Source organism: Lissotriton helveticus, chromosome 8, assembly GCF_964261635.1.
Source record: "Lissotriton helveticus chromosome 8, aLisHel1.1, whole genome shotgun sequence".
Taxonomy (NCBI): Eukaryota; Metazoa; Chordata; class Amphibia; order Caudata; family Salamandridae; genus Lissotriton; species Lissotriton helveticus.
Window position 1 is genome coordinate 1,519,376,280 of NC_136069.1, and position 21,964 is coordinate 1,519,398,243.

The window sequence follows — 21,964 nt, forward strand, 5'->3', positions numbered from 1 at the left end:
GGACGTCTTCTAAACAGATGGTAATCTAGCATGTCATCCTTTTCATTTGAGTGGGAACTTGTTGACAGCAGAGATGGGTAAAATTGGAGGTACATGGAAAGCAGTGTAAAGGCGTGCATGGGCCTTGACTGGGTAAGGTAACGGCCCCTGTGGCATCGTGAGGGCAGTGGGTAGCTCAGACGTAGCTCCCTCAGGCGAGGGGAGCACAATGAAACCTCCAGACTGGGGCAACTCTTCCTCTTTGGTCAAACCCACTCCAGGCTCTCCACTCCAACTTCCAAGAGCAGCCACTCCCCCTAGAGGCAATTACCAACTGCAAGCCTATCAGGAGGCACAAGCATTTTGCCAAAGGTTGTATTGTCACTTTACGGTGGATTTAGAGCCTTCCTATAGTTTATGATTGGTTGCTTTCAATTTTAAGTCTCACCTGCTTTCTTATTCATTAGCTTGTGCGGGCTTTACTTCCTCTTCTTGTGTTTATCCCTTTCGTGGTGCACTATCTCATTTCTTCTCTCCTTCCACTGCTCACTTTTGATGGACTACCTTTTTCTTTTTGTTTAAGCACTCCACAAGGCTGCATATATGTTTCCAGATGTCTCCTTGCGAACTTCTCTTCCCCTTACACCATGCACAGCCTTGCTCTTTCTTGCCCATGTGCTTCCACTCCATGATGCTCTGTTCTTTTGAGCTTCTCCCCACCCGTGTTGCTGTCTTGCCCGTGTGTTTCTCTCCCAGCTTCATGTTGCTCTGCTTCTCCTTCGTTTGCTTTTCTCCACCCACACTCTACGTTGCTCTTTCTCTGTGCTGTTTGCTTCCCCACCCGTGCCTATTTGTGTTGCTTTCACTCACCCATACCATCTGTTTTGCTTCCCCATCCCACACCCTCCGCGTTGCTTTCACCCACCTCTCCCCAATGCCGCTTACGACCCTTTTGTTGCTTATTCCCCACCCATTAAAAAAAATATATTTTTCCACATCATTTTTTTCTTTTTATTTCCTGATCTAAACTGGATCAGTAAATAAAAAGGAAATAAAAACAACTAAGTAATTTTTTAGGACACACGCTTTGAGCATGCTTACAAAGGGATGTATGTCATTACGATGCGGTGTTTACACCGCGCTACCATTACAACGCAGTTATCGCAATGCAAGTCGTTACAACGACTAGCGTTGGAGGGCGCTGGATTGTGGATTATTTTAATTTTCTATTCCAACTCCAGCCCACGTAACAGTTGGGAAGGTGTTGGAATAGAAAATTAAACTATTCCTTGAGCAAGAGCACCATCCAGCGTAAGTTGTAGTAATGACTTGCGTTGTGATGGCTGCGTCGTAAAGGCCCCGCGGTGTAAACACCACGTTGTAAAGGATGTTTCCCCTTACAAAGTGATGCAGCCAGCCATGTAATAGGCTGTTTGCTTTTTTGTATTCTACTTCAGCCAAGCTGCATAACATCTGTAAAAACCACTGGCAACGCCAATAGGTCCTAAAGGAGAGTTCTATTGGCTTTGCCAGTGCTTGTTATAGAGAACATTCAGCTAGGCAGTCCAAAGTCAAGAATGGGAAAGGCCTATGTGGGGCCTTTGAGGGGAGAGATGGTGTTTTGGGGAAGATCAACAGACCAAGGGAGTGACACTCCCTACTCATCAACTCTCATTCACGGCCATGAACCCATGCAAATGACCAGGTAGAGGGATTACTTCACCCCGTCTCCACCTGAGAGTGCTCCATGCATATATCATCACTGAAAGCAGGAAACAAGGTGGCCTGCTGCAGGGAGCCTCTTCAGAGTCTGGAGCTAGATTGCCTTTCCTTGCCCTTATGTGGGACAGGTTTTGTGTTCCACCACATCAATGTGCTGTCATCTGCAACACTGTGGCGTAGCGTGGCAAGGGCTACAGGGGTGGTTGCCCAGGGCGCAAAATTCTTCATACCTCACTAATTGTAATCCAGGAGTTAGAAAAGCAGAAATGGGAGAGTCTGGCACAGGCTGCCAGGGCTTCTGTATCTACCTATGCACCAGTGCTTGGCCTCCCTTCCTTTCACTGATAAAACACAAACATAGTAAATGTTAGACCTGGCATCATTGGCATGAGTCTCTCCTCCATTTTTTCTGTTTGCCTCCTCTGTTTACGATGTTTTTGCTGGTAAATGCTTTGGGCACTGTGCCACTGCTGATCAGTGCCACAGTGCAAGTGCTCCCTATGTGAAATTGCTGTATTGATTGAATTCCATGTTTGGCTTATTTGGTTTACTGTCAGTCCCTAGTAGAGTGCACCAGGAGTGCCAGGGCTTGTAAATACAAATGCTGCTAGTGGGCCTGCAGCACGTGTTGTGCCACCCACAAGAGCGGCCTAGTAAAAGTATGTCTGAAGGTCTACCATTGCTAGACCACGGGCAGTCTGGTACTGTCACGCAGACTGCGCAAGTACACCTACTTGCCAGTCCCTAAACCTTCCCTTAACTTCATGTTAGTCACCCCTATGGTAGGCCCACGGGCAGGGTGCATTGTAAGCATAAGGTAGGACAAGCCTGACAAGGTTGGCATGTCCTAATAGTGAATTACAGCCATATTCGTTTTTCACTAGTGTAAGGTAACCTGCTCTCTATCAGTTAGAATGGGCTGCCAGGATTATTAATGCTATAATCCTAGCGGGCTCGGGGAGCATGGTGCAATGTCGAGTTTGGTATCCCTGAACTCAGGGTTTAATAACGCATCCGTTTGTATGGATGGTTTTTGGACTCTGTGTTTGAAAATAGCACTTTTAGAAAGTAGCTATTTTCTTGTCTAACTGTCTACCAGTCTCTGCTGGTTCTGGTGTGCGTGTGACAGGAGCTGGGTGGCTCCAGAGTTCTGAATGAGTCAGTGTGGGGTGAGTGGGGCATTTGCATTGAGAGTAGGGGAAGATTATCTCCTGATAGCCTGCCCTGCCTGATACAATGATGGCTCCGCCCCCCTGCCAGGCGACTGATGACTCTGTGCCTGCCTGGGACTTTCCTGGCCCACCTCCTGCCGGGCAACTGATGGCCCTGCCCCTGCCAGTGACAATGCTGGCTCCGCTCCTGCTGGGCGGCTAAAGACTCTGCCCTGCACAGTGAATAGGCCAGGTGCTTCGGCCTGGCAACACCCACAACAAACCCAAGATGGGGGGAAATTCCCCTGCATGGACAAAGGGATCAAAGCCAAAAAGGGGTATAAGAGAAGGACCCCTGAACCAAGAATTTAGATCACTTCTGACAAGGAAACCTGAACCAAGGACAAGAAGCCTGCTGATCTAAGGACTGCCTACCCCTTCTGCCAGAGTGCTGTTTGTTGGGGGAATCCTGCATTGCTTCTTTATTTTTGCCAAGGAACCAGGAGAGAGGAACTGTGTGTGTACTCTCAATCTTTGCTAAGAAAATCTCCAAGGGCTGGAAGAGTGCCAGTCTCCTGTTGAAGTCACAGGGCTAAAGGACTTCATCTGCTTAAAGTGCTGTTTGCTGGAACTTGTGACTCCAGCACCTCTGAAAGAATCCAGCAATCTCGACGCCGACGGCCGCCGCCGAATCCAGCTCGACATCGTGAGTAACGGCTCCAGTGTCCCGCTTCCTCGCCGCCGGGCCCGATCGATGCCAGCAACAACGCCAGTGAGTAGTGAGTTCGGCTCCAGCTCCAAGTGACCTCGTGTCGGCACCGCTGCTGATCGCATCGACTTCGAGCCCTCTCGACGCCGTGAGCGCTGCTCACTCTTGCAACATCGACATCGACGACGCCGTAGCCTGCTTCATCTCGTGAGCGCTGCTCCTGCCTGACTTCGGTCGACGCCGCTGCAGATCGCCCCGACTCCGAGGCCCGATCGACGCCGAAGACGCGACGGCGGACATCTCGACGCCGCTGATCACCGAGTGCTTCACTTTTCCAAGGTACTGTGTTGTGGGGGTCTGTGCGACCCCGGGCTCGACGTAGCGCTCCTCGCGGTCGACGCCGAACCTTTGGATTATCTTTGCCTCGACGTCGTGTGACTCCCGTGGGGGTTACATTGTTGCCAAGAACTGTGTTTTAAAGAAGAAGAGTTGCTTTTGATACTAAAGACTTTGTGCTAAGAAGAAACTGTGCTTGAATTATTATTTTTCCTTCCAAGAGTATTTATTAAGATTGTGGTACATTTTTGTCGTTATTTGGTCTTGTGCTAAGCCTTATATAAAAATCCTTATTTTTATAATACTACTGTGTCGTGTCCATTTGTAGTGTATTCACTTTATTACTGTATGTGGTCATAACTGCTTAACGCACTGCCTCTGAGATAAGCCTGTCTGCTTTGCCAAGCTACCAAGGGGGTGAGCAGGGGTTATCTAAGTGTGTGATCCCCTTGCCCTGACTAGAAAAGGTGTGTCCCTATTTGTCAGAAGTGTATACCTCTGCCAACTAGAGACAGCCGCTTCTAACAGTAAAGCATTGAGAAATCCAGCCAACGAAGTACCGCCAAGGCAGTGCGCAAATATCCATCATTTTCATCAGGGTTAGGAAGTGCTATATAAATGCAATTACAATAGACTACAGTCACCACTCAGAGCAGAGCAAGATCCCCAGCTGCAAATACCCATCTCAGTGCCTCCAGCACTACCCAGCTCAACCACAGCAGCAGTATCCTGACCTCACACTTGAGACACAAACCCCAGAAAAGAGGTCTTGAAACTAAAGAAGAGAATCATAAGAGCACTAATATGGTAGAACAACAGCTCAAAACCTTACCCAAAGAATTACTTAAAGAAGACACTTTAGCTCCTCTAAAAAGTATCTAGGTATGTGTTCCTATATGTTTGGGAATGCCAGAAGGTAACCTATGAAAATAATGAAACCACATCTTGTGGTGATTCCACTGTCAGTTTTACGAGGTTTACTGTTCGAGTTCTGCATGTCAGAATGATAATTTAACTTGGTTTAGCTTTTATTTCTAGCTTAAAATGCATTTTTGCTTTGTCTGGAGCTCCAAACTCAGAATGAAGACTTGTTTCAAAACGTGGAAGAATTTCTGCTGGGCAAAAAAGGTTTTTTTTTTACTACTTGATGGACTACGAAAACAGTTAGAGTGGTAGATTTCAGACCCCCCATGCTCCTTAGCAAGAGGGGCATAGTAAAATGAGCTGGCTATTACATTTTTACCAACTGATCTGTGCCTATTCACATCCTCTCCATGCCAGTTTAGGATGCAGCACTGCACCCTGCTCTATGTCCTTTCCATCTCTCAAGGGACCCGAAGAAATATGATCACATCACGCCCGTCCTGATGGAACTCTTTTGGCACCCCTTGCTGGCCCTCACCATCTTCAAATCCAGCTGCATCATTTACAAAGCAATCACAACCAGAATCCCTGATTATCTTGCAGACAAGCTCACCATCTCTGATGGATCTCAGCACTCCCACAACCAGAACACCGCCAGGCTGCAAACAAACAAGTGTAAAAAAGCAAGACAAGACAGCATGCCTTTCCATCTGTGCGCCGAGGATCTAGAACAACATCCCTATATGCATCAGGACTGCTCCCACTTAAGAAAGAGTTGAAGACTCAACTCTTGAAAAACCCTACACCACAAAGCATTAACTATCCACAACCCAGATTCCTCTTACTCATTGACTTGGTTTCTGTCACCGACCATGTGCAGAGCTCCACTGGCTTTTTGCTAGGTTCATTCAATAGAAATACCATACACATACATACATGTAATGATGCAAGATACGTTTACAAAAATAGAGGCTGGTGCATTATTAAGGGTGTATGGAAAAATGAAAGCATGCATTTCTTTTATACTATGTTCTGCTACTTGAATGGAAACCACGGGACATTAAAATGCAGTCCCACTTGTATTACATTTTAAGCATTTGTATGGTTCCACATAACCCAGAACAGGACAGTTTTCTTTTTGAACATCTGTTTCATTTGCCAGAATGTTTGTTAGAAGGTGTGTTAGGTTTCCCAATGGACTTATTACAGTTGAAATGTGGACCTACTTAGGGCGGTTTATATACTTTGGTGCTCAGCTATTGATGTAAATCTCTTTTATAGCTCCTCCTACTTCAATGTCCTTCTTTTGATACTCAGCCAAAGCCACCAGGTCCTCATGTGATGGTGCAAAGTAGATTAACAGAAGCAAGAGATGCACATTTGCATTTGCATCTGAGATTGCTACCAATAAGAGAAGTGGAACCCTAGCTACAGTCATTTTATTTTATTTTTTGGGAGTTTTATATAGTGCGAACTAGACCCGAAGATATCGGGTATCAGAGCGCTTTACATAGCACCAGTTTTGTTACATGAGGACACATTAATTTTTTGCTAGGCACGGGGAGACTAAGTGATTTGCCCAGAATCACAGGATGTTGAGCGTTGTTGCCGAGACTCAAACCCCAGCTTCGACGTCGACCATTCTAGCTGCAAGGCTACATCCTCTCCCCAGTCATTGTCACCTCCTCATCGGAATGATGGTCTGTGTGGTATGCAGCTCAATTGCTTTCCCATTAATGTGTTTCATATGTTGAGGGGGCTTGAATAACTCAGTTTCCCATTTTCTGGAGGCTATTTTATACTGTGTCGAGTAACATGTGTATTCTTTGTTCACCTGAAAACTCAATAATAAAGGTGTGGGATAGACTATTTGGGAAGGTCTCTTCTTATTAACCATTGGGTTCTAGTGTACTCTCTTTTTTGTTGGCAACTGGTAGGAGGAACAACTCCAGTTTGCTCATCATGTAAAACTAGCTTTGTCATTCCTCTGTAACCACAGGTGATGCCTGGGTGTCTTTTAGACACCACATTGAGCAGTTCTGTAGAAGCAGACCACAAGTACTCCAAGACATCTAGTCTTGGAGTAGATCTGTTCTTACATTACTTGCGGCATTGGATTGGGGATTGAGAAGAAATCCTCCTGACTTTCAGCATTTTTTTTAAAGTTGTACCAGTGTTGATCTCTTATCCTCTACTATTGTGGGTGACCTGGTCACGTCCGGTATCTCAAAAGTTAAACATTTGCTTTGTGTCTTGAGGCATCTAAGCTCCGGTAGGGGAGAGCATATAATATATAGCCTTATAGCCCGCTGTAGCGGGCTATACTGGTTAATAAAGGCCCGTTGCAGCGTTAAAGGCCCAAGCCGAAGGCGAGGGACTTTAACAAGGCTCAGGCTCCCTGAAGCCTTTGTTCACCGCCAGAGCTGTGAACAAAGAAGCATTGGAATGTTGGCGCTCCGGGCTCATACCAGCCATTATAATCCCGGAGCACTCCATTGTTTTCAATGGAGCTTCCAACATTCTAATGTCCCAATATATCCCAATAGTGGTGATACAGACCACTATCAAGGGTGGCTTGTGGAAGAGTGCGTCAGTCTGGCTTGGAAGATTCAATTGATATTAAGTGGTAAAGAGTATTTGGGGCATCGGTTGAGTTTTTTGGGAGAGTGCAAGGTGTACTACAAGGTCACCAAAAATTTCCAGAGCTTTTATCTCTTCCATATTACTGTGGCCAATCCTTTTCTGCTCACTGTCCCAGTACCTGTACACCAATGTTCATGTTACAGTATACCCATGTCAGTGCGCCTGACCCAAAGTCATAAGTCCCATAGAAGTGTCCATGTGTCAGTGCACCCATACTTACAATATGTTCCTGTCCCAAAGTCTGTGTCATCAGGTCCCATATTAGTAAACCAACCCTCATCCCTGTGTCGCTGTGTGAATGTCCCTATCCCTGTGCCAGGAACCCATGTCACTATAGATGGGGCCGATTCACCGAACTAATCTGAGATAAAATCCTAAACTTACTACTTTTGGTATTTACAGAAGGCATTTAGTAGTAGGAAAGTTAGGACTCCTAACTTTACTACGACTAAACTGAGATAAAATCCTAAACTTACTATGTTTGGTATTCACAGAAGGCATTTAGTAGTAGTAAAGTTAGGACTCCTAACTTTACTACTACTAAATGCCTTTTGTGAATACCGAAAGCCGTAAAGTTAGGATTTTGTCTCAGTTTAGTAGTTGTAAAGTTAGGAGTCCTAAATTTACTACTACTAAATGCCCTCTGTGAATACCAAAAGGTGTAAGTTTAGGATTTTATCTCAGATTAGTTCGGTGAATCGGGCATCCTGTGTCTATGACACTCATAGTGCCCAGGTCAGGGTGCCAGCATCAGTGTCCTAATATTTCTGTGCCAGTCTGTCCCTGTCAATCTAACAGTACCAGTATCCCAGTACCCCCATGTATAATATATTGTGCTTGTGTGAAAGAGTCCACTTGGCAGTCCTGTCATATTCGTGTCACAGTCGATGCCTCCATGGCAGTGTCCTAGACATACTTTTAGGATTTCTCTCTCCCTGTGTTGAGGCGTCAGTGACCTAGTGTCACTGCCTCTATGTCTTAGTCCCTCTTCCTGTGTCACAGATCTGTTATGCACTTGTTGTCATGTATTTATAGTGCTTATGCAACACTAGGGCTGCCTCAAAGCACTGTTGGGGGGAAATAAAGGGAGGTAAGATACATAAGAAGAACAGAAGAGACTCAGAGGGGTGAGAATGGCACTGGAAATCAAATATGCAAGAAACACACAAATATGAAAAGGGGATTTAGCAGGATAAAGCAAGAAGGTTGGAAATTACATTTTTTATAGAATAATGTGACACGCGTCAAGGAGGGAGAGCTGGCAAGCTCAAAACAAACATTTCGCTGCCGGCAGAAATGTTACTGTGCTGCCAGATTAATATTAAAGTCTTATGTTCCTTGTGATATGCATGTGGGGTGGGTTTGTTTTGCTGATGAAAAAGTGCATCATAAGTGCATCAAAAGTAAAGTGAACAAATCTTTTTCTTTTATAGAAATTTTGCAACATTTTCTTTCTTTTTTGTGTAAATAGAAATGCGTTACAAAACTGAAAAAATATGGTTGTTTTGAAATTGTTTACGTTTGGAGCAGGTTTTACTCTTTAGCTACGTGTGGTTGTTAGATAGATTTGAAAATGAGCTACACGCTTATTTTACTAACACCATTTTTGACCTACAAGCCCATGGGTGTTTCAGGGGGCATTTGGGTGATGTGTGTGTGCGTTCGGACTGGGACCAACAATAATTCTCGACTGACCCATGCCACCCTCCACTCCCATTGGCTGCGGCCCTGTCTTATTCACTCCCACTGACTCCTCTTCTGGGCTTTGCTGATGCTTAATTTCTTCAAGACCTCTGCCACTTAGGTTGGTCTGGTCCCAGATGAAGTGGGTGTGAGAGGTTTATCGAAATGCTGTACTTCTCAGGGGCTCGCAACATGTTTTACTGAGGTAGACATTCACAGCTGACATTTTTTGGGGTTTCTTTTTTGTCGCAATTTTAAAGTGTAACATTGCCACGTCTGACTTTCATCCCTCTGAGCTCAACTGACTGAGTACCATGACTTTGGGTAGTAGTAGCACCATAGTAGTAGTACAGTGTTTAATAACAACCTTGGTTGGGAGCACAATGGGAAATCGAGTTTTGATCAGAGATTCCTGGTTGCCAAAAAGACCCTAAGCCAAAGGGCTTGTGTTACCCATGCAGCCAATCCAGACAATATGCAGGGTAGCTGACCAATTAAGATATTCAATTTCTTTCTGCAAAACAATCAGAATCTGCCTAAGGTAAAACCGAAATGTAATCAATAGAAAGGAACTCACATTCCACAAGCAACATAGCATTTTATGTGGCATGGCAAAATACAGAAGCCAACTAAGGTTGGAGGGTCACCGGTCGATTCAGATGTCCTTACTAACTTGGTTCAACTCACTTCTTTTTATTTATTTTTGTACGCAATGCCCAACTCTGCTATTTTGGTTAAAGGTAGGGAGGGACACAAATAAAACAGGTCTCAAGTTGGGTGAGTTATCGTCCACTGAGGTAGCTTCTAGTCCTGTAGGAACTGCTTTTCTAAGGAAATTGGTTAAAATGTAGCTATTTTTACTGCACTCTACAAGGTCCTGCCAACCTAGGAAAGTAATTTCTCAAAAATCACTATCAGGTTCCACTCACTTTATTTGAGGGTTTTCTTTTGCAGCCAGAGCACATACTAGTTTCTTCCTTACAGAGACAAAGCCTCCTTGGCTTTTGATACAGGCAAAGGCTGTAGGCATCAGTGGTAAAAGTTTTTCGGACATACAGGGATATCACTCAGGGCCTTATTATGACTTTGGCGGCCTTGGAGCGGGGTCGCCATGGCATCGGCCCGCTCCGAGACTGCCAAGGCCATAAAAAACAATTGTATTAAAATGCATCAATAATAGAAAAAGAGAACACATAATTTGTTTGTTGTTTCAGTCTGTTTCAATGTACATTTCCATGTTTCTTTTCTATGCCTGTGGAGATCAGCCAATTTGTCATGTAAATTCACAGTGTGCCATCTTTACGGACAGTGTTAGGCTGAGCGGTATCTATAGAGGATCTGTGAATGTGGTAAGTCGCTTTCACTTTTTTCATATATTCCACTGTAAGGGATTCAAGACAGGGGTCTGCTTGGGATTTGACTTCACGTCAGAGCTCAGCTATCATTAGTGCAGCAGGTTCAGTGGCAACATGGCCATAACATATGGGTTCAAAGTGAAATGCACCCCAATTAGAGTTGTACTTTGCATAACCCAACAGTGGGTGAGAGGGCCCCTTACATAGGGCCTAAAGCACCCTTGCTACATCAGTACTTCAGCTGAAGACAACTGAGGTCACACAGGTGCCTTTCTATATTTACAACATGTCAGGTTTTCAAGTTCCCGGTGAAAAAAATGGACTGCTTAAGTACTGTTTTCCTTAAGTGCTTGACACATGCATTCTTGTTAAATTCGCAGCATGTGATAAAGGCTGGCGCGGCCAGGTGGATTAAAGGTTTGAAATGATGTCTAATATTAGTCGGAGCATGAGGTGAGGGCGGTCGACTTCCGGGCGTCTATTTTTGGAATCTGTTGCTTCAGCCGTTCATTGAAACGCGAGAGTGAACCAGGCAGGGCCAGCGACGTTCCAAACATAACATCCGGGACACTTTATACTGCTGTGCGTTTCCATCAGGAAATGGCGGGAAATGGAGGGAGATGTTAACAAAATCTAGATGGGAGCAAACTTATGTCCTTTATCTGCTGTGGAATAACATCTTCTTAGAAAAAAAAATCATGGGAGGTTGTGAAAATATATTATTAGATGGGAAGAAAGGAGCTTGTGAAAAATGTGGTATGATGCAAAGAAGATGCTTGGTGATAGAGCTATATATAAATATATATATATATATATATATATATATATATATATATATATATATATATATATATATATATATATATCGAACAACGACCACTCCGGTTTTGAAGAGATCAGAGGACACAGCGGGGTCTGTTGGAAGCTTCTCTTTTAATGATTGCGGACATAATGCATTTCGGCACGGAAGTGCCTTCCTCAGACGTCCATAGCAAACTTAGAACTACACCACCCCTTCATTATTGACGCTGCAACCCTTTATTGAACAGGAAGTCAGCTTCTCCTCCAAATTGCCTGCAGCTGTAGTGATATGTGTAAAAACCACAGCCCCCATCATGCAACAGTTCGGTAAGTACCGTGGTGAAGTGGGGTTTAGGAAGTCCTCGGTGAGTTCATATCATATTATATATATATATATATTCGCACGTATATAAAACAACACAAACAGTTATGTTTCAGAGAACAAACAAAACAAGCATTTGCAATGCAATAGGTCTCGTATTAGGAAAGTTTGAGCTATTGGTATTGTAAATGACACATTTTTTATTTATGTTTTGTTTTTGAAAATAGCGAAATTAATAGCTTTGGCATTTACAATGCCAATAGTTATAACTTTCGCAAATGTGACACCTATAGCATTTGTAATGCAATATGTGTTGCATTTACGTGACTTACATGTATTGATATTACAAATAACAATGGTTTTTAATTTTTTTAAATAATTAATACTTAAATAAAAGTTATTGTACTTTATAATGGCAATAGCTTAAACTTTTGTAAATAACATTTGTGAAGATGATGTTCAGTGTATTTTATTGTGACGAAAATCCAAGAACAGAAGTGAAATATTAACATCTTTTTGTTACATTTGTAATAAAGCTTGAAATATTGAGATAACATATTTGAAGCAGTTGTTGTTGAATGGTTGCACAGATTGATGCTGTGGTGGAGCTCAGTGATGTTGTGGTGCCACTGAGTGATGCTGTGGTGGTGCTGAGTGATGCTGTATGCTATACTAGGTTTTGTTTTGCTATCCTATGTTTTGTTTTGTTATGCTATGCTGTCCTATGTTTTGATTTGTTATGCTATGCTGTTTTGTTATTCTATGCTATGTTTTGTTATGCTATGCTATGTTTTGCTATGCTATGCTATGCTATGTTATGCTATGCTATGTTTTGTTATGCTATGCTTTGTTATGCTATGCTATGTTTTGCTCTGCTATGCTTTGTTATGCTATGCTTTGTTATGCTATGTTTTGTTATGCTATGCTATGTTTTGTTGTGTTTTATTATGCTATACTTTGTTTTGCTATACTATGTTTTGTTATGTAATGGTATGCTATGTTTTGTTGTGTTGGTATGCTATGTCGTGTTTTGCTATGCTATTATATGTTTTGTTATGTTTTGTTAAGCCATGCTATGTTTTGTTGTGTTTTGTTAAGCTATGCTGTTTTGTTGTGTTTTGTTATGCTATGTGTTGTTGTGTTTTGTTATGCTATGTTTTGCTATCCTATGCTTTGTTTTGTTATGCTATACTATGTTTAGTTTTGCTATCCTATGCTTTGTTATGCTATGCTATGTTTTGTGTTTTGTTATGCTATGTTTTGTTGTGTTTTGCTAGACTATGCTTTGTTTTGCTATGCTATGTTTTGTTATGCTATGCATTGTTTTGCTCTGCTATGCTTTGTTATGCTTTGTTATGCTATGCTATGTTTTGTTATGCTATGCTATGTTTTGTTTTGCTATCCTATGCTTTGTTTTGTTATGCTATGCTTTGTTTTGTTATGCTATGCTATGTTTTGTTGTGTTTTGTTATGCTATGCTATGTTTTGTTGTGTTTTGCTAGGCTATGCTTTGTTATGCTATGCTTTGTTATGCTATGCTATGTTTTGCTATGCTTTGTTATGCTATGCTATGTTTTGCTATGCTTTGTTATGCTATGCTATGTTTTGTTATGCTATGCTAGGTTTTGATCTGCTATGCTTTGTTATGGTATGCTATGTTTTGTTATGCTATGTTTTGTTATGTTTTATTATGCTATGCTTTGATTTTTATGCTATGTTTTGTTATGCTATGCTTTGTTATGCTATGCTTTGTTATGCTATGCTTTGTTTTGCTATGCTATGCTAGGTTTTGTTATGCTATGCTATGCTGGTGAGTGTGTGTGAGGGTGAGTGAGGGTGTGTGATGGTTAGGGGGTGTGAGGGTGAGGGTGTGTGAGGGTGAGAGGGTCGTGAGGGTGAGTGAGGGTGTGAGGGTGAGGGTGTGAGGGGGTGTGAGGGTGAGGGGGGTGAGGGGGTGTGAGGGTGTTTGGGGGTGAGTGGGTGTGTGAGGGGGTGTGAAGGTGAGGGGGTGTGAGGGTGTTTGGGGGTGAGTGGGTGTGTGAGGGGGTGTGAAGGTGTGTGAGGGTGAGTGAGGGGGTGTGAGGGGTGTGTGAGGGTGATTGAGGGTGAGGGGGTGTGAGGGTGTTTGAGGGTGAGTGAGGGTGGGTGAGGGTGTGAGGGTGAAGGGTGTGAGGGTGAAGGGTGTGAGGGTGAGGGGTGTGAGGGCTAGGGGTGTGAGGGTGAGGGGGTGTGAGGGTGTGTGAGGGTGTGTGGGTGAGTGGGTGTGTGAGGGGGTGTGAAGGTGTGTGAGGGTGGGTGAGGGTGAGTGAGGGTGGGTGAGGGTGAGTGAGGGGATGTGAGGGTGAGTGAGGGGGTGTGAGGGTGAGTGAGGGTGTGTGAGGGTGGGTGAGGGTGAGGGGGGTGAGGGTGAGGGGGTGTGATGGTGAGGGTGTGAGGGTGACCGAGGGTGAGGGTGTGAGGGTAAGGGTGTGTGAGGGTGAGGGGGGTGAGGGGGTGTGAGGGGTGTGAGGGTGAGGGTGGGTGGGTTGTGAGGGGGTGAGGGTGTGAGGGTGATTGAGGGTGTGTGAGGATGAGGGGGTGAGGGTGAGTGAGGGTGTGAGAGTGATGGTGAGGGGTGTGAGGGTGTGAGGGTGAGGGGGTGTGAGGGTGAGGGTGAGTGAGGGGGTGTGAGGGTGCGTGAGGGGGTGTGAGGGTGAGGGTGTGTGAGGGTTAGGGGGTGTGAGGGTGAGGGTGTGTGAGGGTGAGAGGGTTGTGAGGGTGAGTGAGGGTGTGAGGGTGTGAGGGGGGTGAGGGTGAGGGGGGTGAGGGGGTGTGAGGGTGAGGGTGTTTGGGGGTGAGTGGGTGTGTGAGGGGGTGTGACGGTGTGTGAGGGTGAGTGAGGGGGTGTGAGGGGGGTGTGAGGGTGAGTGAGGGTGAGGGGGTGTGAGGGTGAGGGTGTGTGAGGGTGAGTGAGGGTGGGTGAGGGTGTGAGGGGGTGTGAGGGTGAGGGGTGTGAGGGTGAGGGGTGTGAGGGTGAGGGGTGTGAGGGTAAGGGGTGTGAGGGTGAGGGGTGTGAGGGTGAGGGGGTGTGAGGGTGAGGGTGTGTGAGGGTGTGTGGGTGAGTGGGGGTGTGAGGGGGTGTGAAGGTGTGTGAGGGTGGGTGAGGGTGAGTGAGGGGATGTGAGGGTGAGTGAGGGGGTGTGAGGGTGAGTGAGGGTGTGTGAGGGTGGGTGAGGGTGAGGGGGAATGGGGTGAGGGGGTGAGGGTGAGCGGGTGTGAGGGTGAGGGTGTGAGGGTGACTGAGGGTGAGGGTGTGAGGGTAAGGGTGTGTGAGGGTGAGGGGGGTGAGGGGGTGTGAGGGGTGTGAGGCTGAGGGTGGGTGAGGGTGAGAGGGTTGTGAGGGGGTGAGGGTGTGAGGGTGAGTGAGGGTGTGTGAGGATGAGGGGGTGAGGGTGAGTGAGGGTGTGAGAGTGAGGGTGAGGGGTGTGAGGGTGTGAGGGTGAGGGGGTGTGAGGGTGAGGGGTTGTGACGGTGAGGGGGTATGAGGGTGGGTGAGGGTGTGAGGGTGGGTGAGGGTGAGTGAGGGTGTGTGAGGGTGAGAGGATGTGAGGGTATGTGATGTGAGGAGGTGTGAGGGTGGGTGAGGGGGTGTGAGGGTGAGGGTGGTGAGGGGTGTGAGGGTGAGGGGGTGTGAGGGTGACGATGAGTGGGTGTGTGAGGGGGTGTGAGGGTGAGGGTGAGTGAGGGGGTGTGAGGGTGTGTGAGGGGGTGTGAGGGTGTGTGAGGGGGTGAGGGTTAGGGGGTGTGAGGGTGAGGGTGTGTGAGGGTGAGGGGGTGAGGGTAAGGGTGTGTGAGGGTGAGTGGGTGTGTGAGGGGGTGTGAAGGTGTGTGAGGGTGGGTGAGGGGTGTGAGGGTGAGTGAGGGGGTGTGAGGGTGAGTGAGGGTGTGTGAGGGTGAGTGAGGGGGTGGGTGGGTGATGGTGTGAGGGTGACAGGGTGTGTCAGGGTGAGGGTAAGGGTGTGTGAGGGTGAGGGGGTGTGAGGGTGAGTGAGGGTGAGAGGGTTGTGAGGGGTGTGAGGGTGAGTGAGGGTGTGTGAGGATGAGGGGGTGAGGGGGTGAGGGTGAGTGAGGGTGAGGGGGTATGAGGGTGAGGGGGTGACACTGTGTGCACACGCCTAGGTGCCTCGAAGCGAGCAGCAGCGCAGTGCCTGGTGACTCTCCTTGATGGCGGCAGTGTGTTTGTAAGCTGGCAGGGCACACTGCACTTGATTACTGCCTCTAGGCGCGGTCTAGTGTGTGTTGCGGCTTCCAATGCACACTGAGGTAGTGACGCTTTGTGCAGCGCCGAGAGTGCATCTGCCATTACTGCAAGGCGCTGTCCATACCACGGGGCCTGCGTGAGGGTGCTACGAAGGCAGGACTGTCACTGATGTCAGCACAGCGCTCTCTGCTGCTGCCAGGCACTTTATCGCACATGACCTCCACTCTGCTCCTCTCCAAAAGTCATCCCATGTTCTTTAAACGCTAAGACACGATGGATCCATCCTCGCACACAGCAAGAGTCGACCAGTGTGCTCAGACTTGGTCCTCGCAGCACTAGAGCCTCGCAGCCCGATTCAGAGTTTGATGGAAGCGGGACATGTGCCAAGCCGCAGCGAATGGCCCTCTGTGCGCTATAATAGAGCGAACGTGACGTCTGTCGCAGCTTGGCAGATGTCCCGCCCGTGCTTTCTATGGTCTCGTGAAGTTTATACCAGAGAGGAAAGAAACAGCCGAACCTTCGTTGTCTGCAAGAATCCAATGTACATGTGACTGGTGAGACGGCGCCTGCAGGGACATGTTTTATTGTGTTCACAGCGCCGCCAAATACCATCACAGTAATTAACATGCATCAAATTGGAAGTCACCCATATGTTATTTAGAAGGCCACATGTTACTTTTAATAGGTTGGTGACTGCAGCAAACCGAATACATGTTATTACTTACTACAAGCCACATGGACAACGATAGGGGAGATGGGGGCCCCCGCATTTGATAAAAGCAGGCGCTGTGCTGAAAACTGAAGCGCGGCGCCCTTGTAAGTTTAATGACGAGCACTAAAAGCGCCGGCCTTCTGAAGCTGCTGTAGAGGACAACAGCACAAGGGGGATGGGCGGGGTTGGATTGTATGTTCAGGACGTTTAGTTTCTTTTATAGTATGCATGTCAGCAGAACAGAATTTAAATAAGCGAACCTTATGAACGTGGCCCGGATAGAAAGCAGCCCTCGCACATAATATTAACAAGGAGGAGGCGCTGCTGCATGAGGTTTATCATGGGTCTGGGAAAGGGGTCTCTGTATGTGTGAGGAAGCCTGAAGAGGAGACGGAGGGAGGGAACTAGGGTGAGAGGTGACTGAGGTGAAAACGTCAGTATGGGGAAGCTAGTCAGATAAGGGGGAGGAGGTGAGGAAGAGAGGAGAGAGGGAGGCGGCCGGGAGAGATTGGGAAGGAGGATATTGGGAAGGAGAGGGTGAGAGCCCGGAGCTGCTGGAAGTGTATGAGCGGACGGCAGCATGCTGATCGGGGCTCTGAGAAATAAGGTGCCTGGGCCGGTGGATGCTGGGGGAGGGGAGAGGAGGGCCGAGGGCTGCCAGGGAAGACCAGGAGAGGAGGGGTAGGATTAATTCCCCCACAGATGGCAAGATGCCATTCACGAGTCTCTAGCGCACAGTTGTGCACCTAAATAAAGCCTTTGATGCAGCAGGGGGCGGAGAGCAGGGGGCGGAGCGGGAAGAGCTGCTGGCGTGGGAGGGTGATTGATGGGGGGGAAGCAGATCCCTTTGAAGCTGCTGCCTGCTTGTGGGGACTGGGAGGAAGGGTGACGATATGGGAGGAGAGATGCTGGCCTGAGTCAGAGCGCACCATATGGAGAGGGAGGGGGGTGGGCCGAGTGCAGGAGAAATGCTGCTGGCAGGGGGGAAGGCTCGGGCAAGCTCGTGCACGAGGAGCTTGTCACGTGACTCGCTTCTCGTGAACTATTGAGAATCCGGATCATAAAAAGTCAGCTTTGTGGATGGACGACATTAGGTCTCTCTACGAGACCTAAAAACCAATGGAAATAGCCATTTTGGTATGCAACAGGGAATGTGCACTACAACTAATGCTCCACTGCGCTTTACTCTCGGTCGACAGCATGTTTATGTCTCTCCTAGGCAGCGCATGCTGTATTCATTTTGTGTATATATATTTACCAGCACAGGGGCAGCCCTAACCACCTGAACCAGGGGCTGTATTAGTTTCTGCAAACAAGGGTTCTGATGTGTGCAACAAACATTAACAAATCATAACAGTATTAAAAATGAAAAAAGCAAGAGAGAAGTATTTTGGCCCATGAAAGAAAGGTAAAGAAAAAGATGTGCGTGTAATTATAGAAAAATACAAAATGTATTGAGATTTAAAAGATCATTTAAAGCTCAGATTTGTTGTCGGTATAATGGAAACATTGTGAACCATATACAGAACCAGACAGGTGGCAAACACATAGAGGTTACATACACAGAAGAGTTCTAAAAACCATAAAAGAACTCCTGTACACAGAACAATGTGTCCTCCTTAATTTGTGGCCACAGTAGCGTCGACGGCGTTTCGACCGTTGTCATAAATACATGGTCATCCTCAGGACAATACGTTAACTGAGCTTTTCAACATGCAATTTCAGCGTTGTAAAATCGCTTGTAAGTAAAAGCCAAGAAGTGCTAGCAGCATCCAGTTTAAAAATAGCCAACCGCTATAAACTCCGTTTCAAAATTCGAAGAATGGCAAGAGTGTGTGTCAGGAACTGAATTCCCACGTAGTATTTTAAAGAAATCAGACCGAAAATAATCGCCACAAATCCATCAATGTAGTGGCACCCAAACAATTTTAACTTAGGTTCGGGCTCGACGTGTTGTCTTGGAGCAGCCCGAATTGCTGCTCCAAGACAACACGTCGAACCCGAACCTAAGTTAAAATTAGTTTAAGGTGTTCAGGGTGCGGTTTGTTTTAGGGTTCTGGGTGGGGTTGGTTTTAGGGCAAGGGTCAGGATTTTAGGACTTATGGCGGAAGGTGAGGGGCATAAACTTTACCATGCATCCCTTTAACAAACATGCCTTTATCACAAAAATACGTGGCAAAGACATACGTGATAAAGGAATGTGTTGTTTAGATGCATTCATTTTTGGGGATGCGTGGTAGAGGCATGCATGGTTTGACCATGTGTGCCTCTGTCATACAAGCCTCTTACAGCTATTTTTGTGAATCAAGCGCATTTCCTTATCACTGCTGTGTACCTTTTTATAGAACAACCTGCCCAAGCTGTTTACATTGTATCCATCCACTAACATATCAGGATGTCCCCTATTCGTTGTGACAATTTAATCCTGTTGTGGTTGTTTTAGCCCATGCATACTGCTAACTGTAGATTTATAAAGCGGAACAGCACTGGTTACCTTTATTAAGTATAAGTTAAGTATAGTGCTGCTACTGTTAGCAACTCCAGTTTATCTGTGACAAAAGAAATCAGGAGAGGAGGAAAAGTAGTTACGAACTGTGGATTTATTGTTGTAATCTAACAGAATTTGGCTTGGGTGGACCACCATCCTCTTAAAACATTGGCATTACTTTGGCATTCTACAAAGCTGTCACTTTACTCCCTTATCCACCCATGTTCGCAAGGGGTGGGACCCTCTTCAGTTTCTCGTAAAAGTATTTATGGACATCAGTGTTCATTTTAATACTTTTTTCCTCCCTATTCCTTCAAGCTTATTCAAGTGTGTGTTAGTAATACCATATATATGTGTGTGTGTGTATGTCTATATATATATATATATATATATATATATACATTTTTTATTTTTTATTTTGGGATGTGATAAGTTGTTTCTCATGCATAGACTTGGGACTTTCAGTGTGCCTTGTTTACTCCTCTGTTTGGTTGCTTGCTACAGTGTTATCAGGCTCGCAATGTGAATGTTTTACTGTTGTTTTTATTTCCATTTATAATACACTACTGTCATATTGTAAGGATAGTGGTGATTTCCTTACCAAGATCAATTATCTTGACTGGTCATACTCTTATATTAAGATCATACTAGACGTAACTGCCCAGAATACTTCCATTGGTCATGATTTTGGATTACAGACCTGTGACTATTTTCTTTAAAAGAGACAGGCCTGCTTCTTGGAACACAAATCGGATGCTTCTTAAAATGATTAGCATCTGTTTGAAAGATATCATCTTCATACATGATGGGACAGAAGATGGGGACTGCAATGGGGACCTGCTTCGCCCCTAGCTTTGCCAATCTGGTGATGGGCTAGTGGGAGAAGCAGGTAGCCTGGGCTGATGTGAATTCTGAATACGTCAAGAATAATTTGGTCTGGACCCGTTACATTGACGACTTATTTTTGTAATTGAATGGGTCCAGATCTAAAGCAGAGGAGTATGTAAGGGTTCTCAATGCCAATACTTTTAATCTCCACTTCACATCACATATGAGCTCAAGTGAGGTCTCTTTTTTGGACATCTTGATATAAGTAAAGGATGGGAGTATTTACACCACAGACCATCGCAAACTAACAGCAGGAAATAGCACTTTGCACTTTAAAAGTCAGCACCCCAAGAATTTGAAAGAGAGCATTCCCTATGGTGAAACCAGAGACTGAAAAAGATCTGTAGTCAGGAACAAGAATTTGAAGAACAGGGGATGAAAATGAATGACAGGTTCCAAAAGAGGGGCTATGACTCAAGAACTTTGAATATTGCGATATCTAAATCCAATAATATAACAGGGAACCAGTTACGTTATCCAAATACAAGGAGGGAAAAGGGTAATTCTGTAACTAGATTCATCACATCCTTTAATTCTATGTCTCCCAAGGTTTCTCAGATAATGAGTAATCGCTGGAAACTGGTGAAAAGTGACACAGTGATAGGGAGAGATCTGCCACCAGTACCTTCAGTGAGCTATAGGAAAGGGAGGACGTTGGGAGACAGCCTGAGACACAGCTACTTTGTGAGGAAATGCAAATCTGATACTTGGCTATCTGTCAAGAGTTTTTTTTTAATGCAATCATTGTAAAGCATGCAGGTTGACTAAAACTGTATTGAAGTTTCAGACCCCTGATGGCCAAAAAAGAAGAGTTAATGATTTCTATAATTGCAATACGGATCATTGTGTGTATGTATTATCATGCCCCTATCCCCTCCTGTATGTGGGTAGCACCATATTTCCCCATTGAAAAAACGTATTTTGGAACACCAACGAGCTATAAGAAACCAGGACTTTACCTACTCGGCGTCCAGGCACCATCATGAGAGTAATCCAGGACTACTGAATTATTTTGCAGTATACAGAGTTGCCCCGAATAGAAGAGCCGGGAACAGGGTGAACAATCTTAGACGCCTCAAGTCCAGGTATATCTTACCTATTAAATTCCCGACGGGCCTAAACAGAGATGATGAGTTGGAAGTACATTTGTGGTGATTCCACTGATGCACTGAGTATATACTATATGCTATGCTATAGAGTAGTCCCTGCCTGTTTTATTGAGTAAAGGGATTAGGAACTGTACACAGGCACCACAATGTAATTAATTTGCTGATGACATCTCTTGTGTGACAGTGTTTATGTATTTATTGATTAAATGAACAGCTTGATATGATGAATTTATTAACATTTTGTATTTAGATATTTGTAAGTATTTGTATTTTAGAAAAAACCCTCCCCATACTTTTTATACAGATATCAATGTATTTGTGTCATGGTTTTTTGACATAAATGAATTATTTGGTGGCATTTGTTTTATCCTTAAGATATTTATAGAATTGAGATATATACATATGTTGTTATGTTTGTAAAGCTGTAAAAAGCTGTGTCTTTTTCATCTTGTATATACATTTTACTTTGTCATTTTGAAAAAATAACTAGCAGTGACTGAATAGGGCACTGGCCCAAAAGACTAAATGATCAATTGAGACCTCAATGTTCCCAGGTCTAAATCCTGTACACTTAAAAGTAAGGTACACAGGAGTGCTATACCTATGTATTGCATTGAAATTATAAATGGGAAAATAAAGATATATGAAAAAAGAAAAAAATGAAAATAAGCAAATAAACAAATAAACAAAGTAAGACTTCAGAAACATTCATGTCTTCTATGTCTATGACATCATGTACCTTTAAAAAAGAAATGGCTGGATGGTCAGTGGATCTTTGATAAAGGCTGGGACCAGCCGAAACGCGTCAGGGAGCTGATACGCTGTTAGTTTGAATAAAGGGGTATTTCTTACCTCTGTCTGGAGTGCCCACTATGTTCTCATGCTATTTATTTATTTTTTGTAAGTGAATAGACTTGTGACTTACAGTGTGCTTTGTTAACTCCTCTGTTCGGATGATTGCT

General features: G+C 45.2%; 1 long non-coding RNA gene across 1 annotated transcript in view; it reads left to right on the forward strand.

The window, feature by feature from the left end:
* The window catches only part of LOC144773458 (uncharacterized), a 524,491-nt gene that overhangs the window by 466,578 nt on the left and 35,949 nt on the right, over positions 1–21,964 (forward strand). The window lies entirely within an intron of this gene.